General features: G+C 55.1%; 1 protein-coding gene and 1 long non-coding RNA gene across 17 annotated transcripts in view; both read right to left on the bottom strand.

Moving 5' to 3' along the window:
- CAMTA1 (calmodulin binding transcription activator 1) overlaps nt 1-15,967 on the bottom strand; it is an 821,619-nt gene that overhangs the window by 694,886 nt on the left and 110,766 nt on the right. The window lies entirely within an intron of this gene.
- LOC116567888 lies at nt 11,673-15,918 on the bottom strand. Its single transcript, XR_004276417.1, has 2 exons — nt 12,870-15,918; nt 11,673-12,772 (listed from the first exon to the last, which is right to left on the bottom strand). It is a non-coding gene; the product is annotated as an uncharacterized LOC116567888 (long non-coding RNA).

The raw sequence follows: 15,967 nt of genomic DNA on the forward strand, positions 1-15,967 counted from the left end.
AAACCCTCCTGCATGCTGGTCTTGGGGGGGCAACACGGGGACACTCCCAGTCTGACCACGGGCATTGAAGGACACAGGTCCTCCAGAGCCTGTCCTCTCACACCACCAGCCCCCTGCATGCCAGCCCAGAGCCTTGCACGTAGCAAGGGGCTCACCCAGGGCTAAAGGCTGCCCTACCGGAAAGAGTGAGCAGGTGCCTGGGATTCTGCGAGTCCACGCCAGATTCCTGAAGTCTCTATTCTTTTACTGGTTGTTTCTCTAGATTGACTTCAATTCATCATCTCGGTTATGATCATAAAAGAGCTTAATTGATACTTAGTTGCTGGAATCTACCTTACCTAGGAAATTTATTACTCCAGAGAAGTGCGGGCAGGGACCAACAAGCAGCACTTGCCACCCATCAGCAGAGAGCCACCGACTTTCTCCTCCCTCTGACTTGTTCCTGAAACACGTATGGAGGGGAAGGGACTCCCAGGATCTCAGCGCCCCAGATTAAAACCTGGCTTTCCAGGGAGCTTGGGAACCATGCAGTGCTTTTAAAACATGTCTGCAACCCCCTTGGATTCCTCCCATCGGAAAGTCGAGTCTAAGTCCCCTCTCCTTGAGCAATGGCACATGGGAGGGACACCGTGTGCTTCCATGGTCTACCTGGTTCTCGCAGGACGCGCACCTCTGGGGCCCACGTGCAGGCTGGCTGCCCGGACACTGCCGTGGAGACCATGTGGGAAGGGGGGTAAACCCCAAGTAGCCGCCACTGGGCTAGCCGTTTGCATCTTCCCGAACACACGAATGGCACCAGGCCCCGAGCGAGAGCCCTGGCCACACCCAGCTAGCCGGCAGCTCCAGGAGAGGGGACAACAACAAATGAATTTGCTAAGTCTGCGGCGATCTGTGACAAAACCAGAAACAGCTGGAACGATACACAGACCTCACAGGCTCTGGGGCCCTGGCCAGGCCTCCCACTCCTATTACTCAGCTGAAATGGAAATGGGGACCAGGAACGGATTTTTGTCAGCCTTTAAATGAACGAGACAGAGAAAGAAAAAAACAAAAACAGGTACCGAGGAACACATTCCTCCTAAAGCTAACTTTATTCCATTTGAAAAAATATTCTTTGTTTTGAAACTACGTCCCTCTTATATGGTTGGTGCTAACATAGTCTTCCTTTTACAAATGAGGAGATAGTAGCTGGTGATTGGCTTTTAATGGCCTCACTCGGTCAAATTAAAAAGTTTTTGAAATTGGACCAGCCCATGACATCTAGCGACAGGGAACCCACACGGTTAGATGGCCTCAGATCATTCCACATCTGATAGGCTGTGATTTATGAAATTCCCTACAGAAAAGAGGGAGCTACCTCATCTCCCCGCAGATACACTCTACAAAGCCCTGCCCCGGCTTATCAGCTCAGACACCTGGCTCTGCTTTAACACAGCTCGTCGGTCATGTGACGGGTCCTTAACAGGCTTCTGCAAACCATTCCACCAAAGGCAGCAGCCTCCAGCGGGCCTGCCCTGCTTTCCGGGGCCACTCCTCCCGTGGGCCCTCCTCGGCTCCAGGGCCAGCCAGTGGGTGGAGAACGTGAAGCTCCCACAGAAACAATCCCACCAAACCCCAGCACAAAGCGCATGGCTTCTGAGCCCAGCGTCTCTCCAGCAGCATCTGGCCTGTCTGAGGCCGGGGCAGCTCGGCACAAAGAGAGACGCAACAAACCTCCAGAACAAGGTGTCAGCAGATCTGCACTTTCCAAAAACAGAGTGTTTTCAGGTCACGGAACACAACAACGCCAGCCAGAAAACACTGTGGACTTCATTTCTAAAATGGAGAAGCGGCCTGCAAGGTTTCACTCTTCGGTTCCCGGCTCGCGGGGTCTCACCTGGCCTCCTGCACCTGTGTGGCTCTGGGGCTGCCACACCTCAGGGGGAGGCCACCGCAGCTGCCAGCCAGGCTGGCCCAGGGTCTCAGTCTCGTCTCCCCTGCAGCACGAGGTCTGAGGCCAAGGAGGAGGAAGGGACAGGCGCCTACAGCTCCGGGAGACGGCCTGCAGTAACACAGTGGGGTCCCTGAGCACGTGTGTGTCTGACACACCGGAAACTGCCGTTTCCGCCACGTGTCTGCCACGGGGCACCCAGGAGCCCGGCCTCCACCCTCTGCCCGGCCCGCGTGCAGACACAGAGATGAGCACGACGCCTCTGGGCCGCCTCCGGAGAGGCTGCAGGCAGGACCGGCTGGTGCTGATTATTTCCTGAAGCCAGATAAATACCGTTTTGAAGCCACAGTATTTCTTGAGCACAAACAGTACAGTAAAGCCCAGACATTTATATGCAATTGGGAGACATTTATCCTGTGACAACATTCTATTCCAATGACTTTTCTATTACCGCCAATGATTAATGATGTAAATTCTGTCACTTGGGATGATGGATGCCGGGCAGCCGAGGGGCCTTTGCATAGATTACCCAAACCCCGGCTTCCCATTGGCTCCCAGGACAAATGTGGTCTGTGCTTCAGTCAAGCATAAATGTAAAGTTCGTTTAGATTAAAAAAATATTATTCTTCCTCAGTGCTCTCCGGTAGCAGCTCAGGACTGGATGGAAGCTTTCTCCTTCGGGAACGTGTTTGTGCTCTTCAGCATCAGGGCTGCTGAGAAGAACTGCGTAACTTTGCAAACGGGCGCTGGGAAGGCCTTCACCACTGGGTGCCACAGCAGGAAAGCTGGAGCCAGGAGAGCAAAGCCCAAGGTCTCAGGCACCTGGAGCCCCATCCAGCCTAGGTCCCAGGCAGACAGGCCCCCTCCCTCTCAACCTGGCATGCTGGTCCGTGACTGGACTGTCCTCCTCAGCTCCCCATCGTCTCCACCCGCTAGAACTGCCATCATTCTGCACCAGAGAGGATGTGCCAATGTCCCTGATCCTGCTTTGTGGTCCTGCCTCTGTCCTCCCCTTAAATGCGGCGCCTTCTGGGGCTCTTCCAGGCTTGCTTCCCTCTGGCTCCACTTGCTTGGGGGTTTCCGTTTACCTCCAGGGCTTCAGTTGCTGATGGCTCCCAAACCTGTGTTCTCCAGGCGCATCTCCATCCTGAGTTTCATGCTCCCAGATCCTACTGCTCACGGGGGTCTCCTTGGGGCTCCAAACGCAGCCTCCCATACTCCCCTGGGTCCTGCATGGCAGAATACAACCTCCTCCAGGCCAGCCGGCCAACACAGAAAGCCGGGAGCTACCCTGCACTCCTCTCTGGCCTCACCCTCCATCTCCGACGGATGACCAGATCCTACAGATTCCTTTCCTTAACAACCTCTGGACCTGTCACTCCAGCTGCACAACTCAGTGTGGCCCAACTGTCACCTAGACTAATAGTAGCGAGTTCACGGTCTCTACACAGCTCTCCGTGCGTCCATCACGGCCTTCCCCTCCGAGCAACAGAACTCTCGTCAGCCGCCCCTCTCCTGGGCCCTCCAGAGCCTTCCTAGGCGCGTGGTATAAATGCTCCCCTCCAGCTGATGGGCTCTGTACCACCTGGCACCTGCAGACGGCCCCAGCCGCATCCTGGGCACACCTCCCCAGGCTGCATACTTTCTGGACTTCCTGCAGTTTCTAGACATGTCATGCTCTCTGAACACCACGTCTCCACGGGGCAGCTCCCCTGCATGCCTTGGGCTGACTAACTCACCCTCCGGGTGCCAGCCAGGCCTCCAGGCCACAAGGCCCCCAGGCCACACGGTCTCTGCTGGGGGCCCTGGGAGGAGCCTGCGACTCTGCCCTCCAACCTCTTGACACACATCTTGCTTCCTCACAGGCGAGCGCAGGGCCCACCGCGCCTGGGTCACCACGGGGCCCCGAGCACCTCCCACAGCGTCGGCAGAGAGTCACGGTCTGGCACATGGGGCTCAGCGGCCGCACCAAGTGGAGAACTCATCTGCACACCCGGCTTCTTCCCATACCTCCCAAGAACACGAACTCCTTAAAGCCCAGAACTGTGCCGCATCCAAATCTGGACCCCTGGGGAGTCTGCCACTGTCTCACCGCAGAGCAGATGTTCAGAACAGGTTATGGAGAAGCTGGGAAAGAAGAAAGTTAGAAAACTCATAAAAGCACAAAAACCTCAGAAAACCAGTGGCCTCATTCATAAGGCAAAGGCTTAAAAGTTTAAAGAAGGAGACAGAATTGATGTGAAGTGTGCAGCCAACATGCGGGCCTGTAAATCAAGCTGTTGTCAAACCCTGGGGAGAGCTGCCCAGCTTCCCTGCAGACTCGGAGAAGCAGCTGTAATTCAGGGGCGGGGCGGGCCTTACAGGAACTCGGGCTGCTCTCGGAGCTGGATTCCTGGCACTCCTAACTCAATTTGGCCCTGTCTCCCTGTGTCCTTTCTTGGAAAATGGATGGGCTCTCGACTCTCTGAGGCCTGGGAAAGGCCCCGGGCTCTGCGCTGACAGCTGGGGGAACCGGATGCAGGCCAGCCAGGAGGATGCCCCCCCTCTCCCGCCACCAGGGGGCAGGGAGAAGCACGGGGGAAGATCCCAGACACTGCATGCCCTGGCTCTCCTCCGGACCTCTCCAAGGCATCTGGACCTGGGGCAGGAAGGCATTCACAGGCCGTACCCTGGGGTTCCACTGCCCATGTCCAGTGTGCAGGACCCACAGCCAAAGACTCGGTACACACAGATGGGGGACCGGTCCTGGGCTGGCTGGCGACCACAGCTTGACAGTGGGATCAGACGCTCTTTTGAAGGGCGGAGGGCCTGGGAGGACTCACCAGCCGACCCCCCCCCCCCCCCCGCCCCGCCCGCCTACAGGCCCCAGGCTTGGTCAGCAGCAGCTGCGCTGATTGTCCCTGTCTTAGCAATCATGAACCGCACGGACTCCACGTTCCTTCCCAAACCCGGGGCTCCAAACCTGCCAAGGGGACACCGTGGCTCCAAACCTGCCAAGGGGCCACTGTGGCAGGAGCTGGAGGCCCGAAGCTAGCCGCGGCCTCTCACACGACTCCCCACCTCGGCCGACATTCGTACCCCCTCCAGCTGCCCCAGCTCTGCCCCCACCCCAGGGACCTTCCCCCAGCAAGCCTCTTCTTTCAGACCGCTTCTCTGACCCCTCCTGCTCCCTGCTGACTGCACTGGTCTCTCCCATCTTGAAAAGTAATGTTCACGTGACTCTACCAAGTCTTTTCCCCCTGGGTTGCTCCTCTTCCTCTTCCTGTGAAACCTTGAGAACTACAGCCCCAGTCAGGAGCTGGGCAGGGAAGGAATGCAAGCCCAAGTCCCCAGGAGGACAGGGCAGAGAAATTATGAAATGCAGAAATTCAGAGATCTTAAAAGACTGCTGCATTTCTTGGCTGAGTGAGTGCACATACCCCACTAGAAAAAATTACTTTCCAAGCTTGGCTTTTGGGTTCCTGGAGTAGAAGGAGTAAAACATCTAATTTTTGAAATCTTCATAAGTATATGCATTTTTTTTTTTTTTTATAAAACTACTTAAATGAATCCACTTTTGCCTGACGAAGTAGAGAAATCCAAAGCTCTGGGATTTTAAAAGCTTCCATTAAAGCAGCTTTTCTTTTTTCAAAAAATAATGAATTGAAAACTAAATCAGAAGGCTTCATTAAGCCCAGGGCCAATGAGAGGCGGCCAGGATGAGCCCCAGACCAGCCCAGGAAGCTGGAGCAGGGCTGTGTCTCTCCTGCTTGTCTTACTTCTGCAGCAGTGCTAGCTGAAGGCATGCTTTCGAATCGTACAGAATTAGAATTCTGCTGTTTTTTTCGGGCAGTACAGTATGTCTTCATCGGTGCTCCAGCAGGCTCGCAAATTAAGATAAAATGCTGGTGAGGTGGAGACAAGAACGTGTTCCTATGGAGGGGAGAGAGCACAGAGCAGTGCCCTGGACTCGGGGGCGGCTGGCAGCACCCTGGCCAACAACATGGGCTCCGTGTTTCCTCGGACCTGCTGAGCTAAGCGCCTCAACTTGTCATGCCAGGCCTAGGCTGGCTGCATGTTGAAGCGAGAAAGGTCCGGGGCCCAACCATGCACACGTGCCTCCAATCCCTGAGGGCCAGCCTAGGATCAGAACCTGAGAAGGGGCAAACAGTGCCTGGACAGACAGGCCACTAGCCAGAGGCCACAATAAATGGCCACGGGTGACCACAGGCTGGAGCATTCTGTAGCTCTGTGTGTGACTTCACCTTAACTCACATGCCCACCCATTCATCTGTGAGCTTCCATAACCCCCGTGTATCCATCAGGCCCTGTCCTAACACCAGAGGTACACAGTGAAAAGGTCAGACATGGGCCCTGCCCTTTTGCGACCTATATTCAACGGGGGGAGGCAGGCATCAAAGCGAACCCCTCCGAAATAATGTTGTGACTACACTAAGAACCCCAGAGACGGTACGAGACATTGTAAGGAGAGTTCCTCCGCCTGGTGCAGCCTCTCTGCCCCCTCTCAGAATGCTGACAAGCCCCTGGCTTTTCACGTGCCCTCACATCCATCCTGGCCCGCTCCCGAGCCTGCATTCTGCCCCACAGGGCAGGCCTCCCTCCCTCTAACCATCCAGCTGCACCCACCTCCTGCGGGAGCCCCCCAGTCCTCTCCTCTCCACGTCACTTGTCTCCTCCACAGTCTCTGGCTCTGAGCACACAGCCTGGCACAGCACGGAAATGCTCAGCCATGAAGCAACTTGAACACACTCAGGAAGAGTGCAAAATCCAGTGCAAAGTTTTGTTGATGGAAGCTTCCAGAAAAAAAGCCCAGCTGGGTCTAGGGTGGAGGAAGCCAAAGTTTGGTGGGGGGGAGGGTACAAGGTACACAAAGGCCAGGCCAAGGGCCCCTGGGGGCCAAGCAGTGTGCCTCCCTTGCTCCGACAGTGTTCTCACAGGGAGGGCCCCCCAGGGCAGCTGGAGGAATGGGAACCACAAAGGCAGGTCTCTCTGCCGGCCCCTCAGCCAAGCGCTGAGCCACCTGGTGGACCTGGTGTCCAGCATGAAGTCACAGGAGCACAGGTGCAAAAGGGGGGCTCACAGCCATGTGGGCCGGCTAAGAGAACCTTCGCAGGCATCCAGGCCAGGGCTCGTGGGGCCAACCGATGGCAGCTGCCGCAAAGATGCAGGCACACACACCTGGAGCACAATGGGAGAAACTAGTCCCTGAACTCCAGCCCTGTCCTCAGTGACCTTTGTCCTCTGGAGTGTTCACACATGAGAGGAAGGACTGCATTTAGTCCCTTTATAGAGGCCAACGGAGGCACAGTGTGACTCACTCCACGTCACAGCACATGGAAGGCAGCCTGGGAAGGTCAGGTCTGTAGCTAGCTGCAGGCAGGAGGTGCTGGGGAAGGCCACACGGCACGGCGGCTCTGAGCCCAGGCACCTGCGTGCTGCACACAGGGCTGTGTTCAAATCCTGCCTCTGCGACTAACCGGGGCTGCATCTTTGGAGGGGTCACATACCCTTCCTGAGCCCAAGCGGGAACAGAAACACCTCCCCAGCTGCCCAGCTGGGGGGTTGGGAGGATTCTGCGACACATCCATGATAACAGGCAGCGGGCCCGGTTCAGTCTGGAACACCTATGACAGCCTATCCCCTATGAACTGGTGGTCACATCTTCTGTTAAAAAGAATGCAGGGGCGCCTGGGTGGCTTGGTCATTAAGTGTCTGTCTTCAGTTCAGGTCAAAATCCCCAGGTCCTGGGTTCTCCCACATATGCTCCCTGCTCAGCAGGGAGCCTGCTTCTGCTTCTCCCTCTCCCACTCCCCCTGTTTGTGTTCCCTCTCTTGCTGTGTCTCTGTCAAATAAATAAATAAAATCTTTAAATAAATAAGTAAATAGATAAATAGATAAGTAAATAAATAAAAAGGAGGCAGAGGTGGGGCATACGGGAGTTGGGAAAACCTGTCAGCCTGGGGGACTAGTTGCTGGTAGAACCAACCTGAAGAACCCTCCCGAGGTCTACCACACACACACCCACAGAGGGAGGGAGCCTCAGCCCAGACAGCCACCAAACATACACAAAATTTCTCTCTTATGGCAGCAGAAATACCAAGGTTATCTTGAAGAGTACTAAGAAATGTTAATTCCCTGGGGCTCTTTATGTAAAGATGACTAAAATCCAGAGGATACAGTAGCCCCCAGGAGACAGACAGGAAGAGAGACACACTTTAATATTTCATTAGTGTCCCATTAGCAAGACAACACACATTTTCACACTTGGTGACTTCTTGGGAATAACGTCTCATTCAGACACAAACAGGGGACACGGCTGCTGCTTACACGGCTGGCCTGCAAAGCATCCTGAGGCAGCCAGTCAGAAAGAACTTGACCTTCAGCGCTCTGGCTCCTGGAGCCAATGAACTCAAGAGTGCAAGACTTCCTGGGTGCCTCCTACAAAAACTGCTAATCTGGGATTGAGAGCCGGGCTGCCGAGCGGAAGGAGGGAAAACCTTACTGATGCTTTTTAAGGCAGGCTCAGGAGGCTTACCTCTCCAGGCCTGGCACAGCACAGCCCCCCCACGATCCAGGGCATTCTAAAATCTGAGCCCTGGACAGTGGAGGGCAGGGAAGAGGAGGGGAGGAAGCAGGGATTTGGGAAGACAACCGGTGGCGTGTCCTTAACTATTATTGTGCATATCGTCGTCACATTCATTTGCTCAACAAATAGGTACCAGGCTCCCAGCGTGTGCCAGGAATGCGCCTCATGCTTGGCTCAGGGCAGGGAGCACGCAGACCTCAAACAAGGAAGCAAAAAAGAAATAATAAAGTTGTGGATTTCCGTTCATGACAGACCCAGGAGGCGGGACTACCGTTCCCACTTTTCAGATGGAAACGCTCAGGTAAGTTAACTGCCTTCCACAGCTCAGGGCCCCGGACTCAAGACGCCTCCTCCTGCGGCTGGAGACCGGGACACGGCACAGGGAGGGGCCCGGCCACCCCTCTCTTGGCTGAACCATCCCGAGGATTCGGACAGGACAGCACACGGCTGCAGACCCCGTGCAGAGGGGCTCTGTCTTCAGGTTTCTAGACTTGTCACTACATTCTCTGGATGGACATGAACTGCCAACAGGCAGGACGACCGGCACAGAAAGTCAAAGAAAATGACAACAGGCAGTGTCCTCTCCAGTCAAATGGGCCACCTTTGTAAACGTGGCCTCCCCGGCTCCTTCACTCCCTCCCAGACCACCTCCAGGGCCAGCCCGCGGGCCCTGGTCCTGAGAAAGTCAGCCTCCACGTCCAAGGAGCAGAGGGCATCTGGCCTCCAGGGACACCGTCCCCGAGCCCCTCTAATTTGGTCTATTAATCTAAAGCGGAGGAAGCCGGCCGGGAGTGGTAGGCACAGGGGATGTCCGCGAGGATGTAATTAATGCAGCCGCTCCACACGGAAGGGAACGCCTTGTCTCCTCATTAGCAGATGTACGGCAATTTAGGATGACATCCTGGAGGACAGCGACGGGGACACACAGCTCCCTTCAGGTCCACGCCTCGCCCGCCACTTCAACCTCCTCACTGCTGGGCAATTACGAAGTGCTCCCAGCACAGCCTTGCGAGCTGCTGGCAGCCGGCGTTGGAGCGCTGGCACTGGAAGGGCCGGCGGCCCGGGGGCCAGGCCCAAAGCACCCACCCAAGACTCAGCAGCCACAGGTTCCCACACAGAGACCTGTGAGGGGTCAAGAGCACACGGCCCCAGCTCCGCAGCAGTCCCTCATTCGTACTCAGCGTGGGTTCCTGACCCTGTCTGCGGAGCTCTGGAAACACGGGAGACACAAGGTGGGGTCTGCGAGGATGTGAGGGCTTTCCCAAATCGTGGCATGTCGGAGGGCCACAGGCACGCAGAGAGCCATTTCCAACAAGCACACGTCAAGTCGTATTAATTTTCCCCTCAAACAACAAGACCAGCATTTTTTTTTTTTTAAAGCTGGTTTTTCCTTGCAAAGCTCAAATGTTGCAGAAACATTTCTGTATGAGGGTCAACCCTACAAAGCAATGCTCTGGCTCTGGGCCTCCCGGGGGGACTAGCTGTGCAGAAGCTGGCAGTGGGAGGCTGGGGGAGGGGCAGGGAAGAAGTTGCCATGTCAGAGTTTAGAGATCTGGAGATCGTGGCTCTTCTTTCCCCGCGAGACCACCTACGGAGAGTCCACGGCAGCTCTGGAATCATGTGGGCTGTGAACCTAATTACAACCCCGCAGAAGGGCGACAGCATGCCCCTTCCGTCACCGTGCGACCCCCTGGGCCACCCAACAGGTTAACACTGCCTCAGCCTGTCCACAGCAAAGGCTTTTGGCTGGACGTCAGGACCTCATCGACATACAGATAAAGCCAAAAGCCAACACGGGACAGCTGCAGGGTCCATGATGGCACACTGTGAGAAAGGCCACCAATCTGAAGACTAGTCGAGGCTGGCTGCACAGAGCTCGACACAGGCCGGGCAGCCCTCGAGGCCAATAGCTGAGGAAGATGCAGGAACTCTTCCTTGGCCTCAGGTGAGCGCAAGCCCCTCACAGAGCACAGTCTGAAAAATGGAACCTGGAAAGTTCACTTTGGGGTGACTCTGACAAGTCTTTTTGTGCACATGGATTAGGTTTACCTGGTTACACTCAGAGATAAGCTGGGTGGCTGGCGAGTGTCCCCCCGTGGCCCACTCTACCCACTGTACTTCGATCCACATTGCAAACTGTCAGGACCCCAGCTTTTTAGGCAACTAGAACCTTCTACACTCCACACTCTCTCCCACACATGTGCACCTTGCCCAGGTAAAGCTCCACCCCTCCGACAGGCCAGCTGGCCCAAGGGTCTGCTCTAGGACCTACCTCAGGGTAGAGCCCCCATTCACCGGAGAACTACACCCTTCTGGAGAGGCCTCAAGACACGGCAGCCCTGGGATGGGCTTCTGTGGGCTGTGCATTTCTAGGTGATGGCTTTTCCCAGTCTCCCCCAGGGGCCAGCAGCATTTCCTCGTGCAGGATTTCAGGAAGTGCCCAAGAATGAAAAAACTATGATTTTGCTTAGAAAGAACAGCTACAGGGTTGTTGTTTTTCCCAAATGCAGCTGGAACAAAGAGACAAACTGAACTTTCACGTGTATTTTGAATTAATTCAGAAATACTCTATCCAAGTATATAATATTAGGTGACTTTACTTCGTACGCCCTTTCCTCTAAATTATTAAAATCTCAAGGATTCTCCAGTCTGTGGCTAACATTTCAGATGACCAAAGCAGACAAATAAATCGAGTTCTCTTTTAAGGCAAGGAAATCTTCGTTTTCCTGAAGAGTAAAAAAGAATGTGGCAAGTCGGCCTGCTTCATCCTACCAGCCTCCGCTGAAAAACCGGGGTAAGGGTTAGGGTGTAAAGGGACACGATGCTTGTGCTTATTACTATACTTCTCCATGCTATTCTTTAATTCAACACCTTTTAATTAAATTTAAATGGATTGAGCAGTTTCAGCAATGATTCCTCAATGCTCATGTGTGATTCTGAAAATGTTGGAATCTGGCTAAATTACTCTGGCACACTTACCTGTCAGTGACAACTCCCAAGAAATACAGCGCACTCAGGAGCCCGGCGAGGACTGTGCCCCTGAGCGGGGCGGGGGGGACAAAGCACAGGGCACCTCAGTACACACTCCCAGTGAGCTGTGCAGCTTGGTCTCACAGTCACTGACCCCAAGGCCTCATGAGCAGTATTTTGGCGAAGTCGAATCAAAGCGTATTTTATTAACCCACCTTCCAATTCTCCACCCCAACAAAACAAAACAAATGAGGACTATGGTTCACCACTATGAACTCTGTGCCAAATGTGGAGAAGGGGACAGGGCCACTGTCCCAAGAGCCCTGGATTTACGGAGGAGAATGAGGCAGTGAGTTGCCCAACAGCAGACACAGAAACCTTTTCTTGGGAAAAGCACCCGAAACTTGACTTTCAATATGCTTCTTGAATATTCTAGCTTAGCATCTGCAGTGAGCAGTGAACAGCGTCTCCCGTGCCAGGAAGCAGATAAGCTGTGGGTAGAAGGCCTGGCTGGGGAGTGCGAGACAGAGGCCCAGCCGTCAGCCTGCCTGCCACCCAGGGCGGCGGGGCGCCCTCAGAGGGCACAGGTACCCGCTCAGTGCCGGCTTGGGAGGCCAGAGGCCACAGCAACAGCAGATGGCCAAAGCCCCTTCCTCCTGTCACGAGGGAGATGGAGGACACAGATAAGGAGATGCCACCCAGCAGGCGTCTGAAGCACATCACAGGCACCCGGCAGGCAGAGGGGTGAGGGTGCACTCGTCAGATAATGCGACCACAGACATCCCCCAAAGGGCGCGTCTAAGCACAGCTGAAGGAGAAATGGGGAGGGAACTGTGGGGGGCTCCTGGGAGAAGGAACAGTAGGTACACAGGCATCGGGAACGGGGACGCTGTGAGCCAGACCACCAGAAGCCTGGAGATCATGGGCCATCTCTGGATTTTACCTGCAGTGTATTGGGATCCAAGCAGAAGGGCTGGCTGCTCCGCCCGTCGCCAGGAACTCTGTGTCTGAGGGGCTGGGAGCATCAGGTCTCATGTGTGCCCGAGGCCAGTCCTGGTGTGACGGAGGGCACTCCCAGCTTACTCCCTGTGACCGGGCCCAGGTGGCTCTGGCCCCTGGGACAGGCACCCATACTCCCCTGTTGGGTGGGCCTGGTACCTGCTGCTGGACCCAGAGCCTTCGGTGTGTCACCAGGAAGGGACTGTCAACCCAGGGAGAGCACAAACTCTCCGTACGGCAGGAGGCACGAGCCCCGAGGGGCCGGGCTTACGTAGGCCCCAGAGCAGCTGTTTGGAAGAAACCCAGGACCCCTCAGCTGCCCTCAGTTGAAGCTCAGCCCGCAGCACAGAGCCCTGGACCTAAGCTGCCCAGACCTGCTCTCACCCTTTCAAAGCTCCGCACCCCTTCCAGAAACATGGGCTGTGGGAAGGCATGAGGGGGCCGCGGGAACGACAGCTGCTGAGGCCGCGGGTCAGCCGGTCACGTCTCCTTACAGCAAGAGTTCCTAGAGGTCAGGGCCCGTGTCCCTTTAGCTGTCCCAGAGCCCAGATGTCTGGCGACTCAGCAAACAGTGACTGTTGACGATGCTGCCCAGGCTCCGGACATCCTAGAACTCTAACCATTTCACCAACTCAAGGACACAGTGGAAACCACACACCGGATTTTGAAAAAGCAAACAAACTGAAAAGCAATTAGAAAAGACAAATCACAAATATTTAAGCGTTGAGGCCTGCGATGGATGTCTATCTTGAAGCCGGATCTCCACTTCCTCTTCAGACCCAGGGGGCCCTGCTGGAGCACAGTGAGGCCGTGTCACGGACAGCTCCGGCCGCCTCTCAGGTGGGTCACAACCGCTCCCCCTCTGATGCCCACAACAGCGCGGGGAGCAGGGCCTCAAACTTCACTAAAACGAGTGTTTTGACTGGTGGAAGAAACGTGCACTGGCCCTGGGCAAGTAATAACTGGATGAGGACACGTCACACAGCACCTTCCTCTTCCACTCCCTCTAGGGAAAGGACTGGCGTGCTCGAAAATGAGGGGGAGGGAAAATTAAATACAAAATATATTCAAATAACAGCCACAGAGCGAGGAGGGGAGGCACGGATTTCTGAGCCAACTTCCAAACTCGTGCTGCTCTGCATTGCCTTTGAAACAGTCTCACTTTGCCTTCTGTTGCTTAAACAGTAATTATTAAAGGCATCAATTAAAAATGCCCAACTCTGCCGTCCCCATGGCCGCGGTCCCTGGCATGCCTCCTGCCCCGCCCGCAGCACCTGCCACCACCCTTGTTTTCTGTGTCAGTGGGCTAGCGCCAGTCCAGAATACAGGCTCTTCTCTGGGTCCACGGGCCGCTTTATTTGAGGTCAGGAGCAGGATCGCCGCCCACCCACAGCCCTGCCAGGAGTGGGAGGAAGGAGCAGGCCTGACGTGAGCCTTTTCCATCTGGAATTAGCGCGCGCAGCGCGGACACAATGCATGAGTTCAGCACGGCAGCCACAGTCCTCTCTGCTAGGAGGCTGGCATCTTCATCTCCTACAGAAAGCCCCTTGACAGTGAGCTTCTCCCCGCCCTTCTTCCCACCCCTCCCCGGGAACAGGAGAACCCTGGGAGAATCACACCACCAGAACCATTTGGACAGGACATGAAAGAGGAAATCCCTCTTCTTGGCGCCAACACTGGACAGCTTCCAGATCACAGAGTGGTCCCTCCTGGCTTGTCTGAAGAAATTGTGGGTGATTTCCGCTCACATTCCCAAGCAGGCAACGGGCTCATTTGGCCAGTGTCAACATTCAGCTCTGCCTCCCTCTGGGGCATGTGGAGGAGCAGGAGAGTATGTGGGAACACAGGAGCAGGGAGGGATGGAAAGGCTGTCTGGCCCCGGAACACACACAAGATATGCAGGTATGATCCCCAATGTGTACAGACACATTCACAAATTATTACGAAGAAAGTGTATTAAGAGCCACATGAACCCAGAACAGGGAGCCAGTCATTCTGCCGGGGGGCGTTGCCAACACAGAGAGGAGGGGAAATTTAATTGAAACTTACAGGCGCTCCCATCACCCAGGTGCTGAAGGGACAGGTGCGGCACGGACAGAGGGTTTCACAGTTACCTAAGGAGCTGAGGCTTTCACCTGCAGAGTAGGGGTAACTGCCTTCAGACGAAGGCAGAAGGGGGGTGTAGGAAAAGGAAGAACAAGGCAGGGAGACCCTGGGCCACACCGCTGCGGTGGCTCGGAGAGATGGAAAAGACAGGCAGAACCTGTGTGTCGCCATTCGGACTCCAGGAGCACCACAGGGCATCAAGCAGGACGCCCGAGCTGTGAGCCTGGGCTAGCTATGAGACCTCAGTGCGGAGAACAAAGGATCAGGTGGGGAAGAAACAAGGAGTCTGGTTTGGGACACAGGGAGTTTCAAGTGTTAGGTATGCAACATGAAACAAAGATGTGAGACTCAGGCAAAGGGTAGGGCCTTAAGATCCAGATGTGGTACCATGGGTGTAGAAGTGGAAATTTAAGCCACCAGATAACGGAACACAGGCCAGAGTTCTCTCACAGGAAAAAAGAGCACCAGGGACACAAATTTAAGGCACTGCAATCTCAAAAGATTGGCAAGGAGAAAGGCAGGATATGTGCAGCAAAGCAGGAGAGAGAACTGTGACCCGGACACAACCAAGGGAGAGCAAGATTTTTTTTTTTCCAAAAAAAAAAAAGGAAAGTCAACATAACAAACGGCACACAGAAGCTAGGAAGGAGCTTGTGGCTGAAACCAGGCCACAGGACTTCTTAATAAGCATTCTCACTAAATCCTAACACAAGTTTCTATCGCGTGGGATGGGATGTCAAGGCCTGACATTTGTGGCTGAGGAAAGGGTAGGAAGGGAATGCAGAGAGGAAGCAGTAGCAGGACAGGTCGGAGAGAAACTTTACACAAAAAGAGAATAGCAGCGCACCTGTGAGCAGGGAGGACGGAGCAGTAGAGGGGGCACAGCTGGAGGGTTCTGACCGGAAAGAAGAGCACAAACTGTAGGTCACTGTGGAACCATCAACACACTGGTGACGGCAGTACCCACGCCCACGGGCGGCACTACCCACAGAAAGTGTAGCGAGGAAAGAAAGACCAAAGCAAGAGCCCTGATGTTTAACGCGAGCTGGAGCAAGAGACTCTTTTCCGACCCCTCGTCCCACGCCTCCAGCTCTGGCCACGGCCTGATTTCCAGCCCATCAGCTTCAGCTCGTAAGGTGCATGGGGGGTCTTCAAGATCTCCGCAGCGCCGATCCTACACGACAAGCCGGTCAACAAAAGCAGATCCGACAGGACACGGGGCCGAGACACACGGGGTTACTCACCTGCCCCTCTGACATTCGGAAGCCGTGGCCATGCCAAACCATGCGATCAGAAGCGGAGCCTTTCCGCCTGCCCCAGTGGGATACTGCACAACGTCAAAGATAGTACCACACAGAAAGCCGGGCTTACACAAA

Source organism: Mustela erminea, chromosome 10 (assembly GCF_009829155.1).
Source record: "Mustela erminea isolate mMusErm1 chromosome 10, mMusErm1.Pri, whole genome shotgun sequence".
Taxonomy (NCBI): Eukaryota; Metazoa; Chordata; class Mammalia; order Carnivora; family Mustelidae; genus Mustela; species Mustela erminea.